General features: G+C 39.4%; 1 long non-coding RNA gene across 1 annotated transcript; it reads right to left on the bottom strand.

Moving 5' to 3' along the window:
- Nucleotides 1-373: 373 nt before the first annotated feature.
- On the bottom strand, nucleotides 374-21,605 carry LOC141579616 (uncharacterized). The gene is made up of 3 exons (XR_012511352.1): nucleotides 21,216-21,605; nucleotides 10,002-10,119; nucleotides 374-404 (listed from the first exon to the last, which is right to left on the bottom strand). It is a non-coding gene; the product is annotated as an uncharacterized LOC141579616 (long non-coding RNA).
- Between the last annotated feature and the right edge of the window lie 1,742 nt (nucleotides 21,606-23,347).

The raw sequence follows: 23,347 nt of genomic DNA, 5'->3' as shown, positions 1-23,347 counted from the left end.
TCTGCCAAATTCTGGAGTTAAAAGTCAAGTGAATGATCTTTTCTATTTCCAAACCTTTCTTAATGAATAATGGTAAAGTTGCCATGGTAAATATTTTAGGTTATTTAACAAGCCAACTCTCTTGCACACACACACACGCACACACACACCCCATACTGCAAAGCAAACTCATTCTCACACACAGAACAGAAACTAAACCAAATCAAACCATCAGGAACGATGATTGGGTGGGGACAGGAAACAGAGGCTTTCTCGAGGCGCTCTTTTTACCTTCGTTCCTCTCCTCTGGGTCAGTGTAGATGGAAGCCAGAGTAAACAAGGAAAAGATGACAAAAGCCAGTAGAATGAAGGCCATCTCCAGGTTGGTGAATGGAAGCTCCATGAAGCACCACCAACTTCTTCACCTGCAACAGAAACCTGACGTTGCCTTAGTGCACTCCAGTCCAGACACAGCTTGTCGAGCAGTAATTTTAGAACGAGACTTAGTAGGACCTGTTAAATCACTTCTGTGCACCTGGAGCAATGCCTCTGGCACCAGGAAAAATGGAGCGTGCTCTCGTTTTTGGAGATTTGGCATCACTATTGGTGTAAGTGGGCTTACACTTTACCGTGTAGGTTGGGGGAGGATGGGGAAGTCGAAATGGCAAAGTCAGTTCATGTTTATGACATTTGTTACCTTTCGGACAAAACTCTGGGAGTAAAGCTAGGGTGCATTTCATTTCATGACAGAAAAAAAGAGTAATGTTGATATGTATCTCACTGACCACACCCAGGTTCAGAGTGAAACCTTTTTTGTTCAAGTGCCTGAAATCACCCGGCACTTGCTAACCAGGTGATAAATACACAATGGAAGCAATTATTAGTGAAGAAACCATAGACCTCAGTGTAGCTGGATCCAACATCACCCAAATAAAGATAAAAGTGTTAACAATTCAAGCATGAGTTCAGATCCCAAAAAGTAGAGATCATGTATTTAGAAAGGAAATAGTAGAGAAATGGTAACATTATCTAGTTGCAAGTAACCCCGTTTTTTCTGTCTTTCAGTGTTTACTACCTAAATGGAAAATATTTAAACCACTGCAGCACAGGGAATGTTATGATTTAAGAACACCCAGAGAAAGAGATTTCACATCCTTCCACTGCAACTCATCCCAAATTCTTTATCTGCTGTCTTTTTAGGGAAATAAGTTCTTGGGGTCTTTACCTAAGGGTTTCAAGTTCCTTTGAATGTATTTTTAAAATGACTTCATTGTAGCTGAGAGAAAAGATTTGAGGTGGGAGCTGGGTTTGCTCTTTTTCTTAATTGCTGACATCCAGAGTTGCCACAGAACAGAGGTGGGAGAGGGGAAAATACGTTCTTGGCTTTCTCTTGATTTCTAATGAGGTTGAACATATTTGTCATGTGTTGATTAATTTGTTTACATTGTTTGTTCTGTGAATAACTTGTCCATAGCCTTTGCCCGGTGTTAAACTGGGCATTTGTAATTTTCTCACTGATTTGTAGACACTCACTATATACTTTGGATAAAGAAATTGTATTACCTTTCAATCTGTCTCTTGTCTTTATGATCTTTTTTATTATTCAGATTTTCAAACATTTATTTTTTTAAAGGTTTTAATTCTTTTTTAAAAATTTAGATTTTTACTGAGGTGGAGTTGACCTACAGTGTTAGTTTTGGGTGTGCAGCAAAGTGATTCAGTTACACAGATGCATACATATAATACATATGTACGTATTTCCAGATTCTCTCCCATTGTAGCTTATTACAAGAAATTGAATATAGTTCCCTGTGCTATACAATAGGTCCTTGTTTATATATTTTATATATAGTAGTGTGTCTTTTAATCCAAACTCCTAATTCAAAAATTTATTTTTAACAAAGTTGAATCCGCCTTGAGTGAAAAAGTCCTTGTACCTCTCTGGCCCCATTCCTAGTTCTTCCTGTGGTCTTGCCATGTCTGGGGTAGTGATTTGAGGCTATTACTTATGACATTGCATTGTTAACAAAATTGATGATGCCAGCACATACTGCCTCACCACTGCTCCTTGTCATCCATCTCATCACATGAAAATCAGATTCCCAGCTGGACACTCAGATTGAGATGACATGGGGAGGAGGTGTCCAACACGGTAATGAAGACAATGAAACTGGGTGTTCCAGATGGTTTAGGGAAATCAGTGTAAGAAAAAGTGATTGTGCTGTTTTGTGGTATGCCCAGCATTTATAACAGGGGATGGATTTCTGTTTTTTCTCTAAGAATGTATTGACTTTTTTCATCGCTGTTGTGTTTCCAAAACCTAAGGTTAGTAGAGACAGAATCTGTCAAATCATGTTGACGTTAAATCAAGTTGACGTTAAAGCATGTTGACATTAAGAGTCTGGGTGGTATTATAGGAACTGACTGACAGTAAATCACCTTGGCATAAATGTACCTGAGCAGGACCCTATTGTCTTCATGTGAGCATCTGATATCTGTAATGGTGTTTGTAACTGCCTAACTGTGTCAAGGTTTAAAGGCTTTTCTCATGCTCTCACTGACCAGGGCTGGACTGGAGAGGAGGGAGGCTGGGGTGGTCCACCCAACCCCCTCGTGGTGCTGTGTGCACGTTTAATGGGTCACGTGGTAAGAGGATGTTTGGTTTTCTAGAAAACTGCCAACTGTCTTTCAAAGAAGCTGTACTGTTTTGCATTTCCACAGCAATGAATGAGCCCTCTTTTTGCTCTGCATCTTTGCATTAACTTGGTGTTGTCAGTTTTGGGGATTTTTGTCATTCAAATGGATGTGTAGTAGTATGTAATTGCTTTTTAATGTGAATTTCCTTAATGATGTTGAACATCTTTTCATACACTTATTTGAATCTACATATCTTTGTTCAGATCTTTGCTCTTTTTTAAATTGGGTTGTTTGCTTTCTTATTGCTGAATTGGAAGAGTTTTTTGTATATTTCGGATCCAAGTCCTGTATCAGAGAAATGTTTTCCAGTTTCTCCTATTCTGTGGCTTGTCTCTTCACTCTCTGAACAGTGTCTTTTGCAGAGCAGTTTTTAATTCTAATAAAGCCCAACTTACTACATTTTTATTTCTTTCTTTTTAATATATTTTTGTTGAGGTATAGTCAGTTTACAATGTTGTGTCAATTTCTGGTGTGCAACATAATGCTTCAGTCATACATGAACATTCATATATTTGTTTTCATGTTCTTTTTCACCATAAGTTACTACAAGATATTGAATATAATTCCCTGTGCTATACAGTATAAACTTGTTTATCTATTTTCTATATAGTAGTTAGTATCTGCAAATCTCGGAACTCCCAGTTTATCCTTTCCCACTCCCTACCCCCCATAACCATATACATTTTTTTTTCTTTTATGGATATTGCTTTTAGCATTTAGTGAGTCCAAAAACTCGTAGGCAAACCCAAGATCATGTAGATTTTCTTCTGTGTTACCTTCTAGAAGTTTTATAGTTTTCCCTTTTATATTTAAGTCTAAGATTCATTTTGAATTAATTTTTGTATAAGGTACGTGTCTAGGTTCTTGCCTCCTCCTCCTCCCATTTTTCTTTTTCCTCACATATGGATATCCCATTGTTCAAGTATGATTTGTTGAAAAGGCTCTTCTTTCTCTATTGTATTTCCTCTGTTCCTTTGTTAAAGATGAGTTAGAAACTCATTTGTGGAGATTGTTTTATGACACTTTGAGCACTGTCCTTGTTGTCCTCAAAACTTCCTTCATGTTAATTATTTTAAGATCAGAGGTGAAGTATCTCGACAAACTAAGGCCTGCTCTTAATCCTGTGTTATCAGTCCTCGCCCTGGAGAGTCTCTGTGCGTGTCCTCTGTCACGATGTGTAAAAACAACACCAGAATTCATTACTGAGCCAAACTTGCTCTTTGTTAAAAAGAAATTCAGATGGCAAAGAGAAGTGGGGGTAAAAATAATTGAGTTCCATGGCACCTTAGCAAGACCCCTCTAGCCTAATTCTCTTCACCCTTCACCTCCTGAGTCCTGCACCGGCACCTCCTCATTCAGGGCTGTTCTGGCTACTTCAGCGAGGTGCTCCTTCTTAGGTGGTTTTCTATTTTCTATCTCACTTTCCACGAGCGACACAGGTTAGCGAACACTGACCACACCTCTCTCTTGTCTCATTTCCCTCTGTGAGCGGATAAAGCTCTGGAGGACGGAGGCTCTTGCTTCTTTTGCCCCCTCCACGGCATCCACTGTGACTTCTGCCCAGAGAAGGTTAAAGTCTAGAGCTGGAAAGTTACAACTAAAAGGCTGATAGAAAGCACCCATTAAAAAAAATTACACACACACACAATTATATGCATAAGAAATATGAGAGAACAGTGATGCCAGTTAGTGCAGGAAGGAAAGAGGGGTTTGGGGAGAAATTTGGACCGTAGGTTTGGCACTAAAGACCCCAGTTTTCAGTACAGACGAGAGGCAAAGCTGACCCAGAGGGAAAGGAGTAATCCATTCAACACACGTCTTTTGGGCTTGGCATTATGCTGACTTGTGTGGTGAAGTGAGGTGATGGGAGGAGGAGATGGAAGAGAGTAGGACACAGGCGACACGTGATTAGCACTTCAAAGGGGCGACGCTCTGTTTCAAGAGCGTCGCAGCTTTTAACTCCTTGAATCTTCATAGTAACTCTAGAAGGTAGATCCTGTTCTTGTCTCCATTTCATAAGGGAGGGCACTGAAGCACCGAGACAAGTAGGACAACTTATCTTAAACCATTAAACTGGACAGAGTTAGACTCTCCAGGCCGGCAGAGTCTGGTTCCAGAGTCCTCACTCTTAAGCGATGTACTTTCCTGGCACTCAAGCAAGCAAACCGAAACCCACCCTGAGGGTTAGAATCCTGCTTGTAAAGCATTACGGGGATTAATTGGAAAGGAGTTTTTACGTCAGGTAGAGGAAGAAGATGGTATTAAAGAGGCAAAGAACCTGAAAGAACTTAATGCCAAGGTGAGACCGGAGACTTGACTCAAATGCTATTAGAAGGTGATGACGGGTCTTTAGCAGGACGATGACATGATGAAACAGCGTTTTGAGAATAGTCACTGCGTCTCAGTGTAAAGACTAGATTGAAAGAAAAGAATCCTATCTGGAAAAAAAAAAAAAAAAAACTTGGAGAGCTTTAGCTCTGTATTAGGTTCTAGCAGTTGGAACAGAGAGGAAGGTGGGAAGCTAAAGCCACGTGGAAGGAAGGGCAGGAGTGTCTTGGCCGTTCGCTGCCTACCTGGGGTACAGAGGGTGCCTGATACTAGTTGAGATGCAGTATAAAGAGGAAGGGGGAAGATGAAGGTCACCAGGAAAAAAAAAAAAAAAACATCCGCAGAATCATGTGAATTCAGCAGTAGAGGTTTCTCAAGCTTTCTCTCAAGGTTAGTAGACATGGAAACGCTCCCACGTTCCACAGTCCTTCAATATTTAGAAATTTAGCATGCTTGTGCTTCTGCAGAGAATATGAAGACTATTAAAGCTGTTACAGCAGCTCAGAGAACAGAAAATCATTCTTATTGCCAATATGAAGACGGCTTCCTCATGAAAAAAAAAAAAGCAAAATAAAAACAGAAAAGAAAAGAAGAAACGGTGCCCTCTAGCGGTGACTAAGTGCAAGAAATGAGGCTGGATCACCCAAGCTCTTCAACGTTTGGTTGTATGTGTGTGGTACTTAACACACACCTATGCCAAACAGGTTCCCACAGTCTTCAGCTTTGTCTCCTGCCCAGGACACTCACTGATTTTAAGATAGCTGTTTCTAGAAGGAGGCAGGTATTCGTGTTTTCTGTACGTATAGATCATCTGCCATGGCTTATTTCTAGCCCCTCATTTTTGGAGGCTGTTATTCTAGGCATTAAAAAACACCAAGTAATGACCTTTGGATTTTTAATAGAAATTGAAAGTTACAATGATGTGGGATAATATATGTTGTTAAATATCTATGAAAAGAAATCTATAGTTAGGTATTTAAGTCACCCCAAAACCTAGTTTCCCTACTGAGTTTATAATGAATGTCTCTGTCCAAATCTTTGTTCCCTCTCCTGTCCCCTCTGACCTCAATCCTGGGCTATTGAACTCTAGTCAGATGACTACAGTTGCTTTCATTGACAGCATTGTTAATGTCCTAAAATTGCTGGTGTAGACCTCATTAATCGTGTGCAGACTCAGGTTGTTTCTCCAGGGCAGGATGAGTTCACAGACCATCCTGCCATGGACCATCTGGCCAGAGACTCGTAAACCAGAGATGCTCTAACCCCCTGAAAATACGATTAAGAAATGTCTCAAGAAGATGAGGAGGAGGAGGGTGTAGCTCAGTGATAGAGCACATGCTTTGCATGCACAAGGTACTGGGTTCAATCCCCAGTACCTCCACTAAATAAATAAAAACCTAATTATTTACCTCCCAACCTCCTCCCACGCAAAAAAGAAGTGAAGGCCAGAAGACAATGGGTAACATCTTTAAAGTGCTAGAAATAAAAACCAAAACTTATAAATAAGTCACAAGATGATGATTAATTCCAGCCTCTGTTTTCTTTCAGTGAAGCTAGTGGGGAACCCTGGACCTTGTGCATACTAAGCATGCACTCTGCCACGGAGCTGTATCTACCAGTCTCAGGCTCCAAGTTCTTCCTCTTTAAAAACCCCAACTCCAAGAGCAAGTGGGAGTGGATCTGAGGCTCGTCTCCCACTCCCTTGGCGCCCTTCAGTAAACCCTTGCTTGCAACCAACCCCATGGCAACACGGGTTTGGTAACATGGACCCTGAACGTGGCTTTTGAGCATGGAACCTAATTACCTCTGTGTCGACTACTGGGACAGAGAGCCCTTAACCAGGAGCCCTCCGCCACCGTGCCGTGTCCCCAACTCCAGAAAAGGTGGCCCGTGACTCTTCTGGGTCTCAAAGTTAAAAGTTTATTATCTAAAGGCAAAGATGATGCCTTCAGAAGATGAAGCTGTTAGAGCAGGCAGATAGCTAGATACGAACAGAGAAATGGGGACACAGGCCACGTGGCCAGAATTGGGCAGAAAGGAGAGACACAGGCCAAATACAGGGAACTGTACATCATGTAAGCACCAGGGGTCCCTGGGCAGAGAAAGAAAAACACGAACCCATGGGCTGATAAGTGGTCACATTTTCGGGGGGTGATGAGGGGCCTGGAAGCTGACCAAGAAATATGGGAAAAGGCAGGAATTTCCAGTGTCTGAATGTAACTTTCTGTTGATTATGCCCTCATTTCAATAAAATTAGCCTTGCAGATTAGAAGTACCCATCACGCACCACCACCATGACACTTCCAATTCAGACTAAATAAGGACAAAATCCTTCCTCCCTTTGGGAAGGTGGGGACAAAAATCAGGGGATATGACCCCAAACCCTTACCTCCCCAATGAATATTCTGCCCATTCATTTTACACCCTATGGAACCAACTTGCCAAAGAAACTCAGGGCAGCTGCTCACCTGAGCCTGCCCACTCTCCCCTTGAGAGTGTCCTATCCATCCCTTAATAAGTCCTCACTTTACTTTCTTAACTTCTGTGTCTTGTCTCTGAATTCTTTCCGGGACGGACAAGAACCTGGACACCAGCTACATCGACAGGCGACACAGCTACCTGCCCTCTCCCCACTCTAGAATATTCTTGTGGGAGCGTCTGACAGACAGTTGGACGCACACCTGCATTTCTTCCTGGGTCCATCACGAAAGTGTCCAGGGTTCTTGGTGTATGAATGAATCACTTGTCCCCTCACAGGGTAAGATGAACTGCAATTACTAATTAGTAGCAGACATTAGTGGGTACAGCACATCCATTTTTACAGAATAAAAAATAAATTTTACTCCTTCTACCATATTGTATATCACGTCTATCACATCTAAGCTTATTTAAGTTGCGGTCACTTACTAATATGTAAGGCATGGCTACCTAGATTTGTCACAATTACTTAGATAATCCCCAGAAACCAATTAAACTTAGACATTATCTTCTCCATTTGGGGAGGGAAATGGGTCATTAGACAAATCTCAACCCCACCATCTCACAGTCCTGCTTTCCTCCCAACTAGAATGACTGCAAATGTAAATTCGCTCGTGCTGTTAGGTAGTTAGACATGTGGGGGCACCGGGCAGTTGGATGGAGGAGAGAGGGCACGGTCCAGAAGACGGCGCTGTGCCCACCTCCAGTGTAGAGGGGATTTACTTCCTCTAAACCAGTGCCAGCAGGAAACTGGTTGGGGTCCGACAGCCATGACTGTGCAGTAGCGGAAAGGACTTAACCCGACAAGACTCAATGCTTCTTTCATTATAAATAACACTGCAGCTTAGCCCTCCCTCCCACGGGTTTTTCTGTGTGCGTCACGGGTAAGGACATGCGCAGAAGTGGACGAGCATGACTGAGCGCTCCAGGGCCAAGAGCTGTCAATCAGTCAAAAGATCACCTCTAAGTGAGGATATAAGAGAAGAGGGGGGGACAAAAACTGCCACCCTTCCTCCCTTGGATCAGCTCAACTCCTGCTCTTGGAGGTGTACTTTTTAAAAATAAATCTTTAAAAATCTTTCGCTACACAATGCACTGTCTCCTGACTGTAAACTTATCTTTGCATATGATGAGACCTGGGGTCTTTACCTTTTGGGGTAACATCACTCCTCTGCTTAATTGTCAAGTGGCTTACCTTGGGATAAAATCCTGTTTCCCAGCCCTGCTCCACAAGGCCCTGCATCACCTGCCCTGCATCACCTGCCCTGCATCACCTGCCCTGCATTCTCTCGTGCTGGTCACGCTCGTGACACGTCCCGGGCTCCAGCCTGCTGACCTGGCCTATGTCCCTGGCGGTGGGGAGCTGAGCCCCGCGCACCTCTTCCCGCCTGCCCCAGGGCCTGGGACCCTCCCCCACGTCCCCCTGTGCCTGGTTTCTGAGCATCACTCCCTCTTCTGTCCTAACACTACTCCCCACAGAGGCCTTTCCTGACTCCAGGCTACACCAGGCTCCGAGCGCTCTTCATTGTCCTGTCTTCTCGTCCTCATAGCTCTCCTCCTCCTGCAGAATTTGTTTCTGTGTCTCTCTCCATGAAAGCTGGCCCTTCTATTGTTTGCCTCTGCATCCGGAGAGTTCCGAAAATGACTGGTTTGCAGTAAATATTTCCATTACTGTTCACGGAATGAATGTATGGCCAATTGTGTGAAAAAAAGCAGCACACAGACAAGCAAGTTGGTGCAGATCCAAATTTCATAGCGGTGGGCGAGAATGAGGGTTGAAGGTAGATTCAGAAATCTTAGTGATAGCAAGCACTCCCTTCCTTGAGTACATCCTACCCGGAGGGCACTAAGTATGCTTTGAAAATAGTCTTAGGGCTTCAATAAAATAGGCAGGTAGATTGGGATGAAGGTTTTTCTTCCTCTGTTTTGCCCACCAGGGAAGATGTGTTTCAGTTCCTTTGTTGCTTTATTTTCCTCTCTGGTGGTTCCTTGCCCTGAGCCATTCTTTTTGTACCTTATCCACTTACCCTGTGGGCTTTGGAATAAACCCTCGAGTGCTGCTGTGGTTGCCTGGGGACCACCATCTTTTTGTTGCATCTGCTTCCTAATGGGGATGCTGTGTGTGTGCCCTGAGGGCTGATGGGACTGGGCAAAATGATTGCCTTAATCCGGAGAAAGACTTGCCAGAGTCAATACAAATGGCTCATTCACAGTCAGTAAACTCTTGGGGTACCAAGAAATTCACTAGTATTTTGAATTCTTAAAGCCACCTCATCAGAAAGCTATGCTGAAAATAATTCTATGAGACACTGCAGTTCCTCCTCTTGTTCTCAGGGGCTTGGAGAAAAGTCTAAAAGCTGCATTATGTATAGATATTCCCATGATCTCACGTTAAAGCACAGACTCTGGCCACTAACCCTACATGCCTGGTGTTTCTCTCACCTGCTGGGTTTGTCTGCCCCCCTTTTTTCCAAGGCAAAGTATCTCTGAGTCCTTTAAAAATTCTGAACAAGACTTACCTGCTGGGTGGAATGATTACCTCACTGAAATGGTCTGAAACCGGTAGCCCTGGTTTCTCTTGTGTTTGTGGGCAGGTAGATGGTTACACATGTGCTTCTGCCGTGTTGTAAATGCCATCTACAAAACAAGGCCTTGAACTGTAATCCCTTCCATCTCTGAGACAACAGCCCCTCCACTTTAGGCTCATATATATGTTCCGAATTCTCTATTCACCTTGTAGGCTCATTGTCAAGGACCAGATGTCTGTGTCCCTCCAGAATTCACCTGCAGAAACCCTCATGTGACGGTGTTGGGAGGTGGGCCCTTAGGGAGGTGGTTAGGTCATGAGGGTGGAGCCCTCAGGAATAAGATTAGTGCCCTTCTAGACACTCAGAGAGCACCCTCACCCCTCCCACCGTGTGGTACAGGATGAGGAGACCGACATCTAAGAACCAGGAAGCAGGCCCTCACTGGACACCGAATCTGCCAGTGTCTTCATCTTGGACTCTTCAGCCTTTAGAACTGTGAGCCATAAATGTCATTTAAGCCCCCTAGTCTGCGGTATTATTTGTTATAGCAGCCCAGACGGACTGAGACGCTCATATAGGTGGCAAGTCATTTTCTTGGTTACACTTTGTTATACTTGCTGAATGACAGGTGACACGTCCCCAGTGCCTACTCAATATTTTCACCTGCCAAATGCCTCTTTGATTGATTTTCTCAATCTATATTTTGTATCGTCTGTGATATTGATTCTTCTGTTTCTTGGACAACTCTATATTTCAAGGCACCTTCTCTTTTAAGTTTGACTAAAAACCCGTCTTCTCCCTGAGAACTTTCCGCTAAATAAAATTCCACGTTTGGAAAGAAACTAAAGATCACTGCGTCTATACATTATGCAGTGACTGATTCCCCCTAAACTGTTTTGGTGGAATAGAGGCCTAGCTTAAGCTTGAATGCCTCTAGTGACAGGAGACTCACTACCTTTGGAAGCAACCTATTTAATCTCTGGACAGCCCTGCTCATTAGAAAACTCTTTCTTCAGATACAGTGAATTCCTTCCTGCCATGGCCATTACCACTCAGTTCCTGAAAGCAAAACTGGCAAGTTCCTCTCTCATGGGAGGGCTCTTCAAATATTTGAAGACAATGAATGCACACCATGTCACTTCCACGCCCCTTCTGTCTAAACAAACACTCCTTCTTGATGTAGTGCTGGTAATCCTTTTCCTGAGGTTTCTCTCCTTTGCTTCCAAGTCCTCCTGAAGTAGAGTGGGGTGCTGAGGGAAGGCAGTGATCTGGGTGAGGTGGCCGAGGGTCCCCAGGGCGGTGGCAGCACCAACTGCATCCAAGCTCCTCTCACTGGCCAATGACCTGGTTCAGACCCTTCTCTTACCATCACACAGAGATGTGAATTCTTTCAGCTTTATGTCACCCATAAGTTCAATGAGGGGGTCTTCTATGGTTGCATTTAAATCTTTGCTGAAAACACTGCTTGGAACAAAGTTTTCTATTCCATGAGAACAGGCTAAATATACTGTGATTATTTGGATTCATTTAATCTGCAAGTTTAGGAGTCCATTTTTTGGAGTTTTAGGGAGGATCGTATGAGATGAAGCACTTTGAATAGTTCCTTACATTTGATCATTGAGATTTATCCCCCTTCCTGAAATTCTTAAGTCTAATTTGCCTTTGCAGATCTGTTATTTATTAAAAAAAAAAATTTCATTAATTTTAATCTGTGTCTGTATTTGATCCATCATTAAAAATTCTCAAGTTTCACCTCTTAGAAGACAACATAGGCAAAACATTATCTGACATAAATCTTAGCAATGTTCCCCTAGGGCAGTCTATCCAGGCAATAGAAATAAGAGCAAAAATAAACAAATGGGGCCTAATTAAACTTATAAGCTTTTGCACAACAAAGGAAACCAAAACACAACCTATGGAATGGGAGAAAATATTTGCAAAAGATGAGACTGATAAGGGCTTAATTTCCAGAATATATGAACAACTCATACAACTTAATAATAAAAAAACAAACAACCCAATCCAAAAATGGGCAGAAGACCTAAACAAGCAATTCTCTAATGAAGACATACAAATGGCATGTGAAAAAATGCTCAATATCAATATCACTAACTATCAGAGAAATGCAGATCGAAACTACTATGAGATATCAACTCACACCAGTCAGAATGGCCATCATTCAAAAGTCCATGACTGATAAACCCTGGAGAGGATGTAGAGGAAAGAGAACCCTCCTACATTGCTGGTAGGAATGTAGTTTGGTATGGCCATTATGGAAAACAGCACGGAGAGTCCTCAAAAGACTAAAAATAGACTTAACATATGATCCAGAAATCCCGCTCCTGGACATACATCTGGAAGGAACCTTAATTCAAAAAGACATCCCAGTGTTCACAGCAGCACTATTTATAATAGCCAAGACGTGGAAACAATCTAAATGTCCATCAACAGATGACTGGATAAAGAAGATGTGGTATATTTATACAATGGAATACTACTCAGCCATAAAAAAGAATACAATAATGCCATTTGCAGCAACATGGATGGACTGGAGAATGTCATTCTAAGTGAAGTAAGCCAGAAAGAGAAAGAAAAATATCATATGATATCACTTATATGTGGAATTAGAAAAAAAGACAAATGAATTTATTTACAAAACAGAAACAGACTCACAGACATAGAAAATAAACTTACGATTACTAGATGGGGTGGAAACGGATAAATTGGGAGTTCAAGATTTGCAGATACTAGCTAATATATATAAAATAGATATACAACAAATTCATGCTATAAAGCACAGGGAACTATATTCAATATCTTGTAGTAGCTTACAGTGAAAAAGAATATGAAAACTAATAAATGTATATTCATTTATAACTGAAGCAATGTGCTGTACACCAGAAATTGACATAATATTGTAAACTGGCTATACTTCAATAAAAAAAAATATAAATTCTCAGGTTTCAGGTACATACATATTTTAAAAGAGATTATTCTCACCGTATCCTGTTGTATTTATTGGTTTTAAATTTATTTAATATCACTTTCTGGGTTTCTAAAGGATGGTTTAAAAAATAACATTTATTTTTTTTGTGGTTGTAAAATTTATACTTGTTGGAGAATTTTGGAAAATAAAGAAAAATAAGAAAAAGAAAAATCCTGGAAGGGTTAGCATTTTTATTTTAATACTCTCAGTGAATTGTATAGTCAGTAAGCAGCATTGCCAAATTTGCATTTCTCTGAGGTGCATATTTTATAAGGTTTTTTTTTTCTTCTTTAAGGGTATATATACTATATTTAACTTCTGCTCATGCTAAGAATATTAACTTTCATTTTTTTCTTTAGTCCTTTTGTGTCTAGCTAGATATTCATCCTGTAAGCCAAAACAATCAGAATCCCTTCGGGATTGAAAAATAATAGATCTCCAAGTCTTTTCAACTCAGGGCCAGTTGAGCTTTATTTCTGCCTAAGGGGAGAATGAACGCAGATTTCCTTAGATGTTCCTCTTTGCTTATTCTTCAAAGCATTTCATTCTTCTAGATGGTGCGGAATCACATCAATTCACCCACAATGAAGTGGCTCCAGGGCTCTTCAACCTGATAGGGTTTAGATGAATCGTGCACTGCATATAAACAAGTGTTTATATCTTGTTTTATGGCAGTATTGTGGGCTCTGATTAGGTGCTGTTGAATATTTCCAGTCATTTTGGTTGAATCAGACATTTATTCAATCATTTTGGTAAAACAGAAGAAGGTTTTATTTAGAACATCACACTTATTCTTCCAATGTGTTGCAGCCCAGGTGGATGTGTGGTGTATCTCCAGTCTTTGGGCCCCCTAGAACTTCACAGAGGCTGTCCTGTTTGGCCATGCCTCTTGCCATTTTAAGACAGACATACTTATAGTCACCTCCCAAGCATAAGCTTCACATTGCAAAGTTTCTGTTTAAACTCAAAGATGGTTTCCCATTTTGTGAGTACCAGGCCCTACAGAGTGAGTGCTCTGTGAGAGTTGGGGATGGCGGACTCTGGGTGGGGTGGGGGTGGCTCTCACTCTATTAACCCTTCCTGTATCCCTGGAAGTGGGAGCCAACACAAAGCACCAGATAACTTCATTAAATTGAGTCTGTTACCTGCACATCTCAGGCATAACCATGGTGGTGGGTCCCGGGCCACAGCAGAATCTTACTGACTTCACCGTCTGCAACCACAAACTCCATTATCCACATGACCGTGGCTTCTTAAGCTTTGTGAGTCAGTGCTGTGATTTCTACAGTGCTAGATTCCAAAGGGCAGACATCATGTCTAACTTTGTAATTACCTTCGTAAGACTACAAAGTAAGCCATGCAAAGGTTCAAAGTAGTTTATGAATAATTTACCTGTGATAACGATGATGACTTATAAAAACGATAAGATAATTATGTAAAGAATAGAAGTCAATTCAAGAAAACTATTCAATTTGTCACAGAACTCTTAAGATGACATTTTAAGTTTATTTTTTTGTATCAGTAATTGTCACAGGAATGTTTCTCAGATAAAGTTATACTATGACATGAAGCTCAATTACTAGTAAATCCTGGGACTTTTTTTTTTTTTTTAACAAAGAGTTGGCAAGAGATACTGTAAATGAAAATATGGTAGGTCTCTAAATGGGCAAAAAATTAACCAAGGCACTTTAAACTGTTGGCTTAGGAGAGCAATAAAAATTGATCATAGCTGAGCAATTGTGTTCAGGGAAAATATGTAATAACAATGTTTCTAAGCTGCAAGGAACTTAAGAAATTTCACTAGACAATGATCACACACATCCTTGGAATTTCATATCCCATTTCTCAATCTTAACATGTTCAGAACTGAATTCCTGATTCATCTCACTCCCTAACTTTCCCATTCATAGTACTTCCCTTGTCATTTGACAATAACTCCATCCTTCTGGCTGCTCCAGACAAAATTCCTGATGTTATCCTTGAGTCTTCTCTTTCCTTCACTTTCCATATTCTTTTCCATAGTTTATCTTGAAGTATGTTTTGAATCCCATCATTTCTATTGCAACCACCCTGATTTGAGGCACTCTTAGCTCTTATTAGGTTTAATGAAATAGGCTCCTAACTGATCTCTCACATTCTTCCCTTGCTTTTCTTAAGTCTATTCTGAAAACAAGCATTAAAAAATTCATCATACTACACTTATCTGCTCAAAATTCTATTATAACTTCCCCTTCCACTCAGATTAAAAACTAACATCCTCATAAGGGCCTCTCTGAAGACTTTACATGATCTGGTTCCCTTTGTGTCTGCGACTTTCCTACTTCTCCTTCCCTCACTTACTCCATTCTAGCTACATCCCACCTACATCTATGGATAAATCATGCAGACAGAAAATCAAGGAAACAGCAGCCTTAAATAAAATATTAGACCAGATGGATTTGGTAGAACTGTGCAGAACATTCCATCCAAATGCTGCAGAATACACATTCTTCTCCAGTGCACATGGAACTCTCTTAAGGATAGATCATATATGGGGACATAAAATAAATCTTAATACATTTAAGAAGACTGAACTTGTTTCAAGTATCTTTTCTGATCACAGAGGTATAAAACTAGAATTCAACTACAAGAAGAAAACTGGAAAAATCACAAATGTGTAAAATTAAATAACATGATGCTGAACAACTATTGAGTTAATGAAGAAATTACAGGAGAAATCAAAAATTACCTAAGACAAATGAAAATGCATATACAACATACCAAAATCTATGGGATATAGCAAAAGTGGTACTAAGAAGGATGTTTATAGAAATATAAGCCTATATCAGGAAAAAAGAAAAAATTCAAATAAATACCTAAAGGAACTAGGAAAAATAAGAGCAAGTGAAGTCCAAAGTCTGTAGAAGGAAGGGAATAATAGAGATCAGAGTGGACATAAATGAAATAGAAACCAAAAAGATAGTAGAAAAGATCAATGAAACTATGAGCAGATTCTTTGAAAAGATAAACAAAATTGACAAATCTTTAGTTAGACTCATCAAGAAAAAAAGAGAAGGCTTTGAAAAATCAGAAACGAAAGAGGAGAAATAAGAATAGATACACAGAAACACAAAGGATTATAAGAGACTATTATGAACAGCTATCTGCCAACAAATTGGACAACCTAGAGGAAATGGACAAGTTCTTAGAATCTTACAACCTTCCAAGACTGAATCATGAAGCAATCGAAAATCTGAACAGACGGATCACCAGTACAGAGATGAAACAGTAATCAAAAAGTTCCCAACAAACAGAAGTCCAGGACCAGAGGCTTCACAGATGAATTCTACCAAACATTCAAAGAAGATTTAAAACCTATCCTTCTCAAACTGTTTCAAAAAATTGAAGGGCTGGAAACACCTCCTAACTCATTTTGAGGCCCTGATATCATAAACAGACAAAGGCAACACAAAAAAAAGAAAATTAAAGGCCATATCTCTGATGAACATAGACACAAAAATCCTCAACAAAATATTAGCAAAATGAATGCAACAATACATTGCAAGGATAATACATCATGATCAGTGGGATTTATTCCAAGGTTGCAGAAATGGTTCAACAACCACAAATCAATCATCATGATACTTTACCTTAATAAAATGAAGGCTAAAAACCACATAATTATCTCAACAGATGCAGAAAAAGCATTTGACAAGATTCAACACCCATTTATAATAAAATTTCTTAATAAAGTAGGTATAGAAGGAATATACTTCAATAAAGGCTATACACGACAAACTCACACCTAACATCATACTCAATGGTGAAAAACTGGAAGTTATCTCTCTAAAATTAGGAACAAAACAGGGATGTCAACTTTCATTACTCTTATTCAACATAGTGTTGGAAGTCCTAGCCAGAGCAATTAATAAGAAAAAGAAATAGAAGAGATCCAAATTGGAGAGGAAGAAGCAAGAGTGTCATTATTTGCAGATGAAATGATTTTATATATAGAAGACCCTAAAGACTGCACCAAAAACTATTAGAAATAATATACAAATATAGTAAAGTTTCAGGATACAAAATCAATATACAAAAATCTCTTGCATTTCTATGTGCTGACAAGTTAGCCGCAAGAGAAATTAAGAAAACAATCCCATTTACAATCATAACGAAAAGATAAAATACCTAGGAATAAATTTAACCAAGGAAGTGAAAGACCTGAACGTTGAAAACTATGACACTCTTGAAAGAAACTGAAGACACAAATAAATGCAAAGATATTCTACGCTCATGGACTGGAAGAATTAACATTGTCAAAATAACCATTTTACCTAAAGCAATCTATAGATTCAATGCAATCATTATCAAAATCCCAAGGACATTTTTCACAGAAATAGAACAAAAAAATTCTAAAATTTTTATGAAACCACAAAAGGCCCTGAATAGCCAAAGTAATCCTGAGAAAAAAAGAATAAAGCTGGGGGTATCACAGTCCCTGATTTCAAACTATATCACAAAGCTGTAGTAATCAAAACAGCATGATATTGGCAGAAAAACCAGGTACATAGACCGACAGAAGAGAATTGAGAGCCCAGAAATAAACCCGCACATATATGGACAATTAATTCATGACAAAGGAGCAAAAAACATTCATTGGAGAAAAGACAGTCCTTCAATAAAGAGTATTGGGAAAACTGGACAGCCACATGCAAAAAAATGAAACTAGACCATTATCTCACATTATACTTAAAAATCAACTCAAAATGGATTAAAGACTTGAATTTAAAACCTGAAACCATAAAACTTCTAGAAGAAAACTTTGGCAGCATGCTCTTTGACATCAGTCTTAGCAATATCTTTATAGATATATCTCGTCAGGCTAGAGAAACAAAAGCAAAAATAGATAAATGGTACTACATCAAACTAAAAAGCTTTTGCACAGCAAAGAAAACCACCACCACCACCAACAAAAGATGATTTACCAAATGGGAGAAGATATTTGCAAGCAGTGTACCTGACAAAATACATAAAAACTTATACAACTCAACAGCAATAAAAAATGCAACCCAGTTAAAAAATGGTCAGAGACACTGAATAGACATTTTTCCAAAGAAGACATACAGATGGCCGACAGACACATGAAAAGATTTTCTGCATCATTAATCATCAGAGAAATGCAAGTCAAAACCATAATGAGATAGCACCTCACACCTGTCAGAATGGCTGTCATCAAAAAGACATGGAATAACAAGTGCTTGGTGAGGATGTGGAGAAAAGGGAACCCTCGTGCCCTGTTGGTGGGAACGTAAATTGGTGCAGCCACTATGGAAAACAGTATGGAGATTCCTCAAAAAATTAAGAATAGAACTACCATTTGATCCAGCTATCCCACTTCTGGGTATTTATGCAAAGAATATAAATGCACTAATTCAAAAAGATATCTGCACTCCCGTGTTCATCACAACATTATTTACAATAGACTATGGAAGCAAGCTAAGTGTCCATCAACAGATGAATGAATAAAGAGGATGTGATAGACACACACACAGTGGAATATTACTCAGCCATAATGAATGAAATCTTGCCATTTGCTGCAACATGGATGGACCTTCCTCTGATGGAGGAAGATAAATACTGTAAGACTTCACTCATACATGGAATTTAAAAAAACAAACAAACCAAAATAAATGAACAAACTAAATCAAACAAAAACAATCACAAAGATACAGAAAACAGAGTAGTGGTTACCAGAGGGGAGGGTTAAATGGGTGAAGGGGTCAAGGGGGTCTGCTGTGTGGTGACAAATAGAAACTAAATATACAGTGGTAGGCACACTGAACCACCTACAGAAATAGAAATATAATATTGTACACATGAAACATACAATGTTATAAACCAATGTCACCTCAATACAAATAAATCCCAAAACAATAAAATGATAAGGTTTCTAGGAGAAAAAAAAACATTGAAGAGTATCTTTGCAACTTGGAAATTAAAAAAGGATTTTAGGTAGCACACAAAAATTAATAACTATACAAAATACAGGTAATTAGACTCCATCAAATTTAAAACTAGTTCTCATCAAACTACACATTTAAGCAAATGAATGGGCAACTCACAGACTGGGAGAACATATCTGCATAAAAGATAGCTGACCCAAGACTTGCGCTGCAATATGTACTGGCAAAAACTCCTCCAACTCAATAATAAAAAAGCAAACCACCCAAGTTTTAAAAATCAAGCCAAATATTTGAACAGACATTCAACAAAGGAAACTATACAAATGACCCATAAGCCCATGGGAAAATGCTTAGCAACCTTAGTCATGAGGTAAATGCAAACAAAACCACAATGAGACAGCATTACCTCACAACCAGCAAAACAAAAATTTAAAGGGCTGACCACCTCAAAATTAGCAGGTGTGGAAAAACAGAAGTGAGGGAGATAAAATGATGCAATCACTTTGGAAAAGGTTCTGATAGTGTCTTATAAAACTAAAATTATTAGTACATTATGAGCCAGCAAATCTACTCCTAAGTATTTACACAAGAGGCTGAAAGCGTATGTCCAGTGAAAGTTACATGTGAGAAGCATGCTTGTTCATAATGGCCCCAAAGTGGATAAAGCTCAGGTGTCCATCTACAAAGGAATGGATCAACATACCTTGCTACACTGGTACAATGGAATATTATTGGAATACTACTTATCAGTAAAAAAGGAATAGTTTAATTGACACACTCAAAAACATGAATGAATCTAAAAAGAATCGCATGTGCATTCTGTATCAAGGAGAAGAAGAGAGTTTGCCTCTAGGGATGGGAAAAGGGACTGACTGGGCGGGGGAGTCAAAAGCCTTTGAAGATCTGAAACGATGGTGTTGTTCTATATCTTGACAGGGGCTTGGATTACACAAAGGTATATGTTCACCAAAATTCATCAGTGGTAGGATGCATGCTTAGCATGCACAAGGTCCTGGGTTCACTCCCCAGTATCTCCACTAAAAATAAGTTAAAAAATAAATAAACCTAATTACCCTCCCAAAATAAATAAATAAATAAAATATAATTTAAAAACATCTCATCAAATGGTATAAAAAAAAGTGGCGCATTTCACTGTCCATGAATTTTATCACAAGGAAAAAGTTAAACAAGTGTCAAACTCTAGTCAGTGATATGTAACCCTAAGTGCTTAGGTAAAGCATATTGAGATTTGCAGCTTTAAAATGCATCATGAAAGTAATGAAGAAGAATTGATGGATAGATGAGTGGATATCGGACAGTACCTGAAGAAGCTAATACAGCTAAATGTTCACTGTAGACCCTATGTGGTAGTTATTGGTGCGTTCACGGTATAATTATTTCCATTTTTCTGTTCGCTTGGAATTTTTCATAATAAAAAGTTGGGAACAAAACGTTTTTGCTGCTCAGTCCCAGATAAAATAACTCAAGGTGGGGCTTTTAGATGTGAAAAGCAGCATTTTGTGTGTGTTTGTGCGGACTGATTATAAATACTGCATCCCAGAGACATTTTGTTTTTAATTGTTGATAATGTCATTGCTGCTCTGTCTCAACAGAGAGTTGTCTTGTGAGCCTGGGGAGCTCTTCTGTACCTCATCACACAACACAACATCAGTTTGATCAAACCTGATTTTTGAGACATTCCCCACAATATTTTATGTCAGATTGCTAGTTGAATATTTAGAAAAAAATTATGTTGGTCACAGATTTATATCCCCAGAGTTATGTTACAGGGCTTTAGAAATATTCAGGAAGAAATGTTGTCATTTATCTGCTTTCAAGCTACACTAAAAATAAATACATCATTATTTAACTATATTCCTCAGAATTATTTCTCTTGAAATTATTTCTTGTTTTCATCATATTTTAACAGCAAGAAAGTCCGAGTGTGGTCTTGTGATTTCATTTAATTTGCTGTATTCAACCCTAGAATTAAATGAAAAGACGTTATCTTCTAACTTGGGGGGTGGGAAACTAGCACAAAGAAACCAATCATAGCAAAGGAGGAGAAAGGTATTCAGAAGGGCTGTTCGACAAAGTAGAGATTTTTCCTCCACCTTTTAACTATATTTCTCTTAGTTTAAAAAAAAAATCTTCAGGAAGAACAGTAAGTGAATTTCATAGCTCTGGTGGTAGAATATATTACTGGTCCATATGGACTAATAAAAAGATAGTTTCGTTTAGAGATTAAAAAGCATAAGGATTTTGTAAAAAACTTACCAGCAGTATTCCTGTCCCTGAGAGAGGCTAGGCAGAAACCCATGAGGCTGATTCACACAGAGGCTTCAGTGTCTTGGGGTCAGGACGGGACAGGCTGCAGCCGTTAATAAACATTTCACTGAACTCTACCAGGCAGTGAAAACGTAGGTGCTTCCTGAGGCCACTTCATTAAGCAAAGTTTAGTAATCTCCTAGCTGGAGTAGGATTTGTCCAAGGAGAAGCTGTACCTCTAAAAGAAAGGGAAAAAAAAAAAACAACTTCTGAAGTATCAAAAAGGAAACAGTGTGAATAAAATTCAGTTATTTATTTACCATCAGTGTCACACCCTCCTGCAAATACTACCAACATTCATAGTTCTGAGCCAGCAGAGCGGGTCCTCAACTGACACACATGGAGGTTCAACAGGTGGTTTATGGGAGTGACGTGGCTGAACACAGGTCAATTTCTATAGTCTTCTTTAAGGATTAGCCGGGCTGAACAAATATGAGTTTGGTGAAAAATTAACCACTTTTCAACCACTGTTTATCTTGAGACTTTACAATTAGTTGTCAGCTTGTCTTGGGTTTTTTGGGGTTTTTTAAAATTTTTTTTTAATGGAGGTACTGGAGATTGAACCCAGGACCTCATGTCTGCTAAGCATGGGCTCTACCACGGAGCTATTCCCCACCCCCTAGCTTGTCTTGTTTTTTTTCCTTGCATTTTAAGTAGCCCCCTCTTTTTTTTTTTTTTTTTTTGATGTTTACTTCCCTAGATTATCTCATTCCTTTACTTTCTCTTATTCATTATTATTATTTTTTACCCTACAAGCATTAATTAATAAATTAATGCAGTAAGAGCAATACTTCTGGGAAGACTTTAGCACTAATTAAATGTTCCCCTTCTGAGGCCTTTGAATGGAGGGAGTTATTACAAGGGGCTGCTAAATTTACATGTCTGCTGTATGAAAGTCTGTGATCTCTCCCAAAATGCAAGAAATACCACACTGATGTCTGAAAGAACAGGGGAAATTGAGACAGGGAAGCTCCAAGCCCTGTCACAGGCCACGTTCCACGGGGTTCTAATTCAGCCTCCCCACTCCTCAACAGCACTTCCATGACAAGACTCCCCAGCAAGTTAGGAGTGGAAGGAATCGTCCTCAACCTGATAACAGGTATTTGTAAAAACCTAGAGTAATCCTTATCCTTAAAGGTGAAACACTGAATGCTTTTCTCCTAAGGCAGTCTAGCCACTTTTGACATTACACTGGAGGTTCTAGCCAGGGCAGAGTGTGCCTTTCATAGCACTTCCACGTAGAAATTTCCTTCTTTCAGACATATAAATGGCCAACAGGCACATGAAAAAATGCTTGGTATCGCTAATTATCAGAGAAATGCAGATCAAAACTACAATGAGATATCACCCCATACCAGTCAGAATGGCCATCATTCAAAAGTCCATGAATGAAAAACCCTGGAGAGGGTGTGGGGAAAAGGGAACCCTCCTACACTGCTGGTGGGAATGCAGTATGGTGCAGACATTATGGAAAACAGTATGGAGGTTCCCTCAAAGGACTGAAAATAGACTTACCATATGATCCAGCAATCTCACTCCTGGGCATATATCCAGAGGGAACCTTAATTCAAAAAGATACATGCACCCCAATGTTCACAGCAGCACTATTTACAATAGCCAAGACATGTAAACAACCTAGATGTCCATTGACAGGTGACTGGATAAAGAAGATGTGGTACATTTATACAACAGAATACTACTCAGCCATAAAAAGGATAAAATAATGCCATTTGCAGCAACATGGATGGACCTGGAGAAGGTCATTCTAAGTGAAGTAAGCCAGAAAGAGAAAGAAAAATACCATATGATATCACTTAAATATGGAATCAAATAAAAAGACAAATGAACTTTTACAAAACAGAAACAGACTCACAGACATAGAAAACAAACTTACGGTTACCAGGGAGAAATGAGGTGGGAAGGGATAAATTGTAAGTTCGAGATTTGCGGATACGAAATACTATATATAAAATAGATAAACAAATTTCTACTGTATAGCACAGGGAACTATGTTCAGTGTCTTGGAGTAACCTATAATGAAAAAGAATCTGAAAAGGAATATATGTATGTATATGTATGAC

Source organism: Camelus bactrianus, chromosome 2 (assembly GCF_048773025.1).
Source record: "Camelus bactrianus isolate YW-2024 breed Bactrian camel chromosome 2, ASM4877302v1, whole genome shotgun sequence".
NCBI lineage: Eukaryota > Metazoa > Chordata > Mammalia > Artiodactyla > Camelidae > Camelus > Camelus bactrianus.
This window is presented reverse-complemented; position numbering and strand designations above follow the sequence as displayed.